Here is an 8,794-nt window from a genome sequence, read left to right on the forward strand (position 1 = left end):
TTCACGGACGTGAACGCCAGGAGGAACCTCTTTCGAGTTTTCTCCTTCCCTTGTAGTGATTTTACTAGAAAACAGCCGTCCCTGTTTAGAAAGTAAGAGCCTCCTGGAGGTTTGAAACCTGTTCAGTCTGATCCATGTGGTGAAAGTTGAATTCTAGGCATGGAAAACATGAGCTTAAGGAGGCAGAAGTTTATTGCGCACCTGGGATTTTGTCCCTTAGAATCACTGGGGACATTAGGGTTTGTTATTTTGTTTCACCTTTTCCTCCATCCGTGCCTCTGTCCTTTCTCTTCATCTCTTGCTTATTTTGTCCTTTTTCCTGGGGGTGGGGGTGTGTGTGCGTGTGTGTGTTGCGCGCGCGCGCTCTGCAGCTCCCACTGTGGGAGGTCCACTCAAAAATGTGGGGCTGAAATAGTGCTCGGGCAGTGATCCCCACCAGTGACCTGGGCCATCCTTTGGGCTCTCTGGTGAGAACCCTCAGCCTCCCGTCCTCAGTCTCTACCCTGATTGGCTGAGCAGGGGGTTATTGACAGGGAGGAGACTCAGGTCCTTGTTGGTCTCTTTTAAGACCAAGGAAATAACTCAGATAAATGTAAAGTAATGCACGTTGGAAAAAATAACCCCAACTATACATACAACATGATGGGGGCTAATTTAGCTACAACGAATCAGGAAAAAGATCTTGGCATCATTGTGGATAGTTCTCTGAAGATGCCCACGCAGTGTGCGGAGGCGGTCAAAAAAGCAAACAGGATGTTAGGAATCATTAAAAAGGGGATAGAGAATAAGACTGAGAATATATTATTGCCCTTATATAAATCCATGGTATGCCCACATCTCGAATACTGTGTACAGATGTGGTCTCCTCACCTCAAAAAAGATATTCTAGTACTAGAAAAGGTTCAGAAAAGGGCAACTAAAATGATTAGGGGTTTGGAGAGGGTCCCATACGAGGAAAGATTAAAGAGGCTAGGACTCTTCAGCTTGGAAAAGAGGAGACTAAGGGGGATATGATAGAGGTCTATAAAATCATGAGTGATGTTGAGAAAGTGGATAAGGAAAAGTTATTTACTTATTCCCATAATACAAGAACTAGGAGTCACCAAATGAAATTAATAGGCAGCAGGTTTAAAACAAATAAAAGGAAGTTCTTCTTCACGCAGCGCACGGTCAACTTGTGGAACTCCTTACATGAGGTTGTGAAGGCTAGGACTATAACAGCGTTTAAAAGAGAACTGGATAAATTCATGGTGGTTAAGTCCATAAATGGCTATTAGCCAGGATGGGTAAGGAATGGTGTCCCTAGCCTCTGTTTGTCAGAGCATGGAGATGGATGGCAGGAGAGAGATCACTTGATCATTGCCTGTTAGGTTCACTCCCTCTGGGGCACCTGGCATTGGCCACTGTCGGTAGACAGACACTGAGCTAGATGGACCTTTGGTCTGACCTGGTACGGCCTTTCTTATGTTCTTAACCAGTTCTATGTTTGATGAATTTTGCTGCTTCTCTGCATTAATGGTCTCTGAGCAGTTCATGATTCTCTCTGACATTGCAGTTCTCCTCAAATACTTGCTGAATAATTCCTGTGCACTGTTGTTGGGCTGGAGCTCATCTGAGAGCACTTTACTCAGGTCATTCAATGTCTGAAATTCAAGATCCGATGGTCAGTTTGAAAATCAGGGTTCTTGGGTCCTATTCCCAACTCTGCCATTGACTGGCTGTGTGACCTAAGACAAGTCAATTTTTCTTTCTCAGACGTAGCTTCTCCCTCTTTCAAGTAGGGATAATAATGATCTGCTCCTACCTAGCTCAACACACTCACTCTTCCCCAACACAGTGTCTCTCCCCACACACACACAGTCTCTACCCCGCCACGCACACCGCAGTTGAAAAGCAGCTGGCAATCTAGTAAGATGCCCGTGGAACGGTGGGATAGAGAAACCTGCATCATGTGATGCTGTACCAGCCCGTGAGGCATTGCAAACCCTTCCCAAAACACCCTGCAGCCAGTTGCACAGTGGGATAGTTGCCCACAGTGCACTGCTCTCTCTTGCCATCCAAGAACTGCTAGCATGGATGTGCTCTGGTGACACAAGGGGCATAGGAAGGACATTCAATAGCTGTTTTAACTAAATACTTTAACTAAAGCAGCAATGCTGGGGGGTTGGTGGCTTCTTTGTTTCCTCACCCTGGAGTAAACTCAGCTTTTTATTCCATTCTTGATGCTTCATGGAATAACAACAGACGACCGAAGAAAGACGTGGACAGGGTGGGTCTCAGGGGAGGGGCAGAGAGGTTCGAGCGGTGGGCAGAGCAGGTCTCGGAGGTGGGGGCAGTGGGCAGGGTGGGTCTCAGGGGAGGGGCAGAGAGGTGTGGGTGGTGGGCAGGGTGGGTTGCAGGGATGGGTCAGAGCGGTAGCGGCTGGTGGGCAGACCTTGTGGTAGGGGGTGGAGAGGCACGAGCAGCAGGCAGGAAGGCCTTGCGGGAGGAGAGGAGCGAGTGAAAGGTGGGTCAGCCGTCCTCAGCCAAAGAGGAAGAGCGGGGGTGGGAAGTGGCCAAACAGGAGCAAGGGGGGAGCACAGGTGGGGCCTCAGAGAGAGGAGAAGGGTGGGGGGGCAGTGCCATGGTCTGGGCACCAATGGGCCCCCACTTCTAGGGAGCTTCCAGCGCTCACACTCAGCCTCCCCAAATGCAAGAGCCATGGGCCACCTATTCTCTTCGTCTTCACTAACCAAGCCCCTCCCCAAGCTATGTTGATGGGAGAAGCCCTCCTGTTGGCACAGCGCTATCTGCACCGGGGTTAGGCTGATATAACTGCATTGCTTAGGGAGGTAAATTTTTTACACCCCTGAGTAATGTAGTTACACCGATCTAATTTTGTAGTGTAGACCTGTCCAAAGAACCTTGGGAGTAAAACTTCCCCTGCTCCTCTGCTTTACTGAATCCAAACACCAGCAAAGCTTGTCAGGCCCAGATGGAGGTTGGCAGAGAGTCAGGTGTGTGCAGACATGATCCCTTCAGCAACTCGAGGCACCATGGCTTAGCTGGCTAAAACCACTGTTTTGTATACAGGAGATCCTGGGTTCAAGTTCCAGTGGTACCTTACTGAGTTGCTTTTGGGGCACCTGGTATTGGCTACTGTCAGAAGACAAGATTCAGAGCTGGATGGACCTTCGGTCTAGCCTAGTGTGGTTTTTCTTATGGTTTAAATTACACTCACAGGCACTGATGATAGAGTTACTGAAAGTTTGGGAGTTAGGAGCTGATAGGTCAGTGGTCCAGTCCCCTCATGGATGACCCTCCCTCTGGGACAGGGGCAGGTCTGAGCTCTCACACCAAATGCTCATTGTGGCTGCCAGAATCTGTGGGCAGCTCCTTTCGTTTATGCCGAGGGTTGAGTCCTGTTTTGTGCACCGAGTATGAGAATGAAAATCCTAACCTGCCCTTTGAAATAACAAAAGCAGCAGGACGTGTTTCTGTCCCTGCCTCAGAGCAGACAGACCAATAGAGAAATGCCATGAGTCCAGGGTAATACTCCCCTGCGGTTTTACCATTTCCACTTGCTAAACCCCCTCCCAACCTTCTGGGCTCCTGGAGCAGGGGACTGAGCCTGAGCCGAGACACGGACACTGCAACTTTACAGCCCAAGCCGCATGACCCTGATTAACGTGACACGGGCCAGTCATGGGTGTTTCATTGCACTGGAGACGTAGCCTAATGTTATGTCTGCACTGTGATTAACACACCCAGGGCACCTGTCGCAAAGCCCAGGTCAGCTGACTCAGGGTTATGGGGCTTGGGCTGCAAGACTATAAAATTACAGTGCAGACAGATGGGCTTGAGCCCACCCTCTGAGATCCCACGAGGGGTGAGGGTTTCCGAACCCAGGCTTCAGTGTGAACACAAATATCTGCACCACAGTTTTTAGCCTCTCAGCTTTAGCTTCATGAGGTCAGATGGTCCAGGCCAGCCACGCTGCCATCTTTATCCCAGGAGAGATGGACTCTAAGGGTACGTCTCCATTGCCATGTCAGCCCAGGGGTGGCTCGCTGTGCTCAAAGCAGCACCCTGGAAGCCCCATATTCACCACTCTCATATGATGATGATACGGTTTGTACAAAGTCTGCCTGGTGAGGTATCATTTCAAAAGTCTTGGTCTGTTGAACATTACTATTGTGTTGGATTGTGTGTGTAGCATTGGCTGGGACGTTTTGCTCTGTGTGTGTGACTGAGATGAGGTTGGGAAATGCCCCCCACCAGCCTTTCAGGTGTGACAATGGAGGAGCCAGACTCGCTGCTGGCCCATTAAAGGGATCCACACTGCCAAGGACTATCCCAGGAACCGTGTACAATGCAGACTTCTCCGAGATAGCACAGCGACAATGGACACTGCTTGACTCACATCCTAGCAAAGGTACTTCCTAGCCAGTTGGAAGAAACTATGAAAGGGGGGGTAGAGACATTATGAGTTAGCCTCTCTCCCCCACAACTCAACAGCTGGACACACACCTGGATGACAAAACTGATTCAGAAATCAGAAGAGAATAACAATAGTACATTCAAACCAAAGTCCCCAAACAGACTAGTAGTGGTTTTTCAGCAGAAAATTTTCAGTTTGGGGAATTTTGTTTTCCCAGTCAGACCTTGCCAAGGGAAGCAGAGAGAAAATGGTTGAGTTGCCTCCTTCAGAACAGCTTGGCCTAGCCACTAGGTCTGGTTCACTGTTGTGGCCTTGCTCAGGTTGGGGGTATTTTAATTATTTGGGGAGGTCCCAGGGTGTTTGGGGAGATTATGAGGCTGTTCCTTTGAGATAAAAACTAAGAAATGCAGAACTAGAGAATTTTTTTAGAAATCTGGGATTTAGATATTTTATTTGAAGAAAGGGGGGGGGGCTGAGATTCTGAGAAGGTTTTAGTTTGCAAGAAGCAACATTGTTTGATCTGTCATTGTACCAAGGGTGGAGATAGTTGTCTATCAAGGAGAATGAAGATTAAATGCATCCGATGAGGATGGGATTTGAACCCATGCATGCAGAGCACAATGGATTAGCAGGCCAGCACCTTAACCACTCGGCCACCTCATCTGAGCTGCTAAGACAGGGACAGGAGGAGAAATCTAAGGCCAGCAGAGATAGGGCCACTAAGGAGTTTCCCAATACTAAGCATAAGCAGGGGCTGAATGAGCTCCCCCCTCACATCTAGCGAGGAGCTGGGGGAAGACTTCAGGAACAGGCCGTGTTTGCATAGACACCCCTACTCTGCCTAGCTATGCAGCATGATGGGGCCGCTTCCCCAAAATGACCAGTTTGGGATGGTGGTAGGTTGCAAATCACTTTAGGACTGAGTGGAATGAAATGTTATTCTCCTTCCTTGTACGAGTGAAGGGCAGCAGAACGTACCTAGGCCGTCCTGACGGAGGGGTGGATGGGGGAGGAATCGCTCTCATTGGACTGCAGAGAAGTGATTGAGGACGTCACCCTAACCCAGTGGGCCCCAAACATTTCACACTGCGCCCTCGTACCCATGGCTGTGGCCCCTCGGAAGCCGCGGTCAAGAACCGGGGCTGGGAGTGGGGCCGTTGCTTGCTGGGGAGAGGGGTGCGGACAGGGGTAAGGGGGTCGAGGCCGGGCTGGGAACCAGGGGCCCAGGCTGAGGGTGGGGTTGGGGAAGAGCTGGGACAGAGTGGGGCTGAGTGGGGCTCCCTCCCTGCCCTCCATGGGGGCTGGCTCAGGCCCTGAGGTGCCCCCATCAATCCTCCTCTGTGTCCCCCTAGGAGTCACACCCCACATTTTGGGGACCACTGACCCCTACTCGTTAAGCAGGGGCTAGTGATGCCAAAGCCCAGGGAAAGGGAGAACAAGTGCGGGGGCCCCAGCACCGGAACCCTGCCCCCCCCCACGTCTGTGTGTGGCTCCGCCCCCTTCCACACCTTCCACCCACGGCCCCACCCACTGTCACCTCTGTTCCACCCCTCCCCCCACTGGCCCCACCCTGTCACTCCTTTACCCCGGCCCCGCTGCGGCCCCGAGACCAGAGAAGCTCTGTGCCCCTGCTGCAGCCCCCAGGCCGTAGCAGGGAGTGGGAGCTCCTCCAGCCCTGGGGCCACAGTGGGGGAGACTTTCCCAGGGGGGCCCAATTTGGCCAGGGCCCCAGTCATGGGCCCCACTGTCCCCTTGGCGACGCAAGGTTTGGGGAGGCTGAGCCCCCCCAGCCTCCATTACGAGCCGCCCAGGCTACCTCTGCTCAGTGGGTGGCCAGTCTCCCTGTGTCTCTGCTGTTCGTGCTGGGGAGCCTGGCCGGCCTTAGGGGTGGGGCCCACGGCAGCCGCCCAGGGCTCCAGGGGGTCAAAGGGCACCGTGGGGCCGTGCAAAGGTGCTCACTGCTCTCCCCTGCCCCAATGCTCCTCCGTGGCCCCACAGAGGCTGGGGGGAGCGAGGAGCAGCATGATGTGCTCCCTGCATCCTGGTCACTTTCCCCACCTGGGCTGGGCTGTGAGGGGAGCATCAGAAGCTGCTGCTCTCTGCCCTCCCCTGACGCAGCCCGGCTGAGGAAAGTGACCTGGATGCAGGGAGCTCGGATGACGTCCCTTCTCGCCCCCCTGCCCCTGCTAGGGAAGGCTGCTGTGTGGTGTCTCCATGGCTGCACTTTCAGGCATGCAGGTTTCTCGATCCCGTTGTTCCAGGGGCATCCTACTAGATTGCCAGCTGCTTTTCAACTGCAGTGTGGAGACTGTGTGTGTGTGGGAGAGACAGTGTGTGTGTCTTGAGGAAGAGTGAGTGTGTTGAGGTAGGTAGGAGCGGATCATTATTATCCCTACTTGAAAGAGGGAGAAGCTGAGGCTGAGAAAGGAGAATTGACTTGTCTGAGGTCACACAGCCAGTCAGGGGCAGAGTTGGGAATAGGACCCAAGAGCCCTGATTTTCAAACTAACCATCAGATCTTGAATTTCAGACATTGAATGACCTGAATAAAGTGCGCTCACATGAGCTTAGAATCAGACTGAACAGGTTTCAAACCTCCAGGAGGCTCTTACCTTCTAAACAGGGACGGCTGTTTTCTAGTAAAATCACTGAAAGGGAAGGAGAAAACTCGAAAGAGGTTCCTCCTGGTGCTCACGTCCGTGAACCCGAATACTCTCTCAGTCCTCAGAGAGAGACCTGGAGAAGGAGACTTGCTGCAGCAAAGCCACAGGGTCTCTGATGTTTCCCTGGCCCCTCGCCCCTGTCCTGCCTGGCTGATGTCAGCATCTCTCTGTGAGGTCACCACCTCCCCACCACCTTGGACCAATAGTCTGAGGTCCTGCAAAAGGCCTTTGTGATGTCACTGCCACACCCCTCCCTTGCTGTGCCAATGTCCTGCCCCTGGCCAGGCACTTTGGAGGTTTCAGTTACTCCCTGTGGATCACCCCACTCAAGGAGCGTTCGTTCTGGGCAGCAAGCCGGCTAGACAGGGAAACATCAGACGCTGCTCTCAATGCTACACTCAGTTTTTCAGAAATTACTCGACTTTATGGCCAGAAGAGACCATTAGAGCATCTAATCTGACCCCCTGCGTATCACAGGTCTCCTGTATGACACAAGAGCTACTTTGGGGGCAAACACATTCCAGAAAGGCATCTAGTCTTCATGAAATGACATCAGGAGATGGAGAATCCACCACTTTCCTTGGTAGCTTCTTCCTATGGTGAATCATCCTCACTGTTGAATATTTGTGCCTTAGTTGTAATATGAATTTGTCTCTTTTCACCTTCCAGCCATTGGGTCTTGTTATGCCTTTCTCTGCTCCATTCAAGAGCCCTTTAATACCCAACTTTATCTCCATGAAGGCACTTCAGCACTTCAATGAACTCACCTTTCAATCTACTTTTGATAAGCTAAACAGGTTGAGCTCTTTCAATAGCTCCCTAGAAGGCAGTTTTCTACAGCCCTCAGAACATTTTGGTGGCTTTTTACTGCTCTAGCTCCAATTTCACAATATCTTTTTCAAATGAGGACACCAAAACTGAAGGCTATTCCAATATCAGTCTCACTGATACCGTGTCAGCTCCTGTGATGTTATTGACATAATCTGTAACTGATCACCATTGCAACCACTGTTCTACATTTGCAGCCAATATTGTAGAAAGATTGTCGTGTAAGGGATCTATGGAGAGGTTCTGATTGGCTGATTATAATGATGCTATCTCTAGATGTTTCAGAGTAGCAGCCGTGTTAGTCTGTATCCACAAAAAGAACAGGAGTACTTGTGGCACCTTAGAGACTACAGCTCACTTCTTTGGATGCATAGAATGGAACACACAGACAGGAGATATTTATACATACAGAGAACATGAAAAGGTGGAAGTATGCATACCAACAGGAAGAGTCTAATCAATTGAGATGAGATGAGCTATCATCAGCAGGAGGAAAAATTTTTTTTTGAAGTGATAATTAAGATGGCCCATAGAAGGTGTGAGGAGAACTTAACATAGGGAAATAGATTCAATTAGTGTAATGACCCAACAATTCCCAGTCTCTGTTTAGGCCAGAGTTAATTGTATCTAATTTGCATATTAATTCGAGTTCAGCAGTTTCTCTTTGGAGTCTGTTTTTGAAGTTTTTTTTGTTGCAAAATTGCCACCTTCAAGTCTGTCACTGAGTGGTTAGAGAGGTTGAAGTGTTCTCCCACTGGTTTTTGAATGTTATGATTCCTGATGTCAGATTTGTGTCCATTTATTCTTTTGCATAGAGACTGTCCAGTTTGGCCAATGTACATGGCAGAGGGGCATTGCTGGCACATGATGGCATCTCTAGATA

The 8,794-nt window shown here is 50.5% G+C and overlaps 1 non-coding gene across 1 annotated transcript; it reads right to left on the reverse strand.

The window, feature by feature from the left end:
- Positions 1 to 5,001: 5,001 nt before the first annotated feature.
- Positions 5,002 to 5,083, reverse strand: TRNAS-GCU. Its single transcript has one exon. It is a non-coding gene; the product is annotated as a tRNA-Ser (tRNA).
- Between the last annotated feature and the right edge of the window lie 3,711 nt (positions 5,084 to 8,794).

Source organism: Mauremys reevesii, linkage group 14, assembly GCF_016161935.1.
Source record: "Mauremys reevesii isolate NIE-2019 linkage group 14, ASM1616193v1, whole genome shotgun sequence".
NCBI classification, from domain to species: domain Eukaryota; kingdom Metazoa; phylum Chordata; order Testudines; family Geoemydidae; genus Mauremys; species Mauremys reevesii.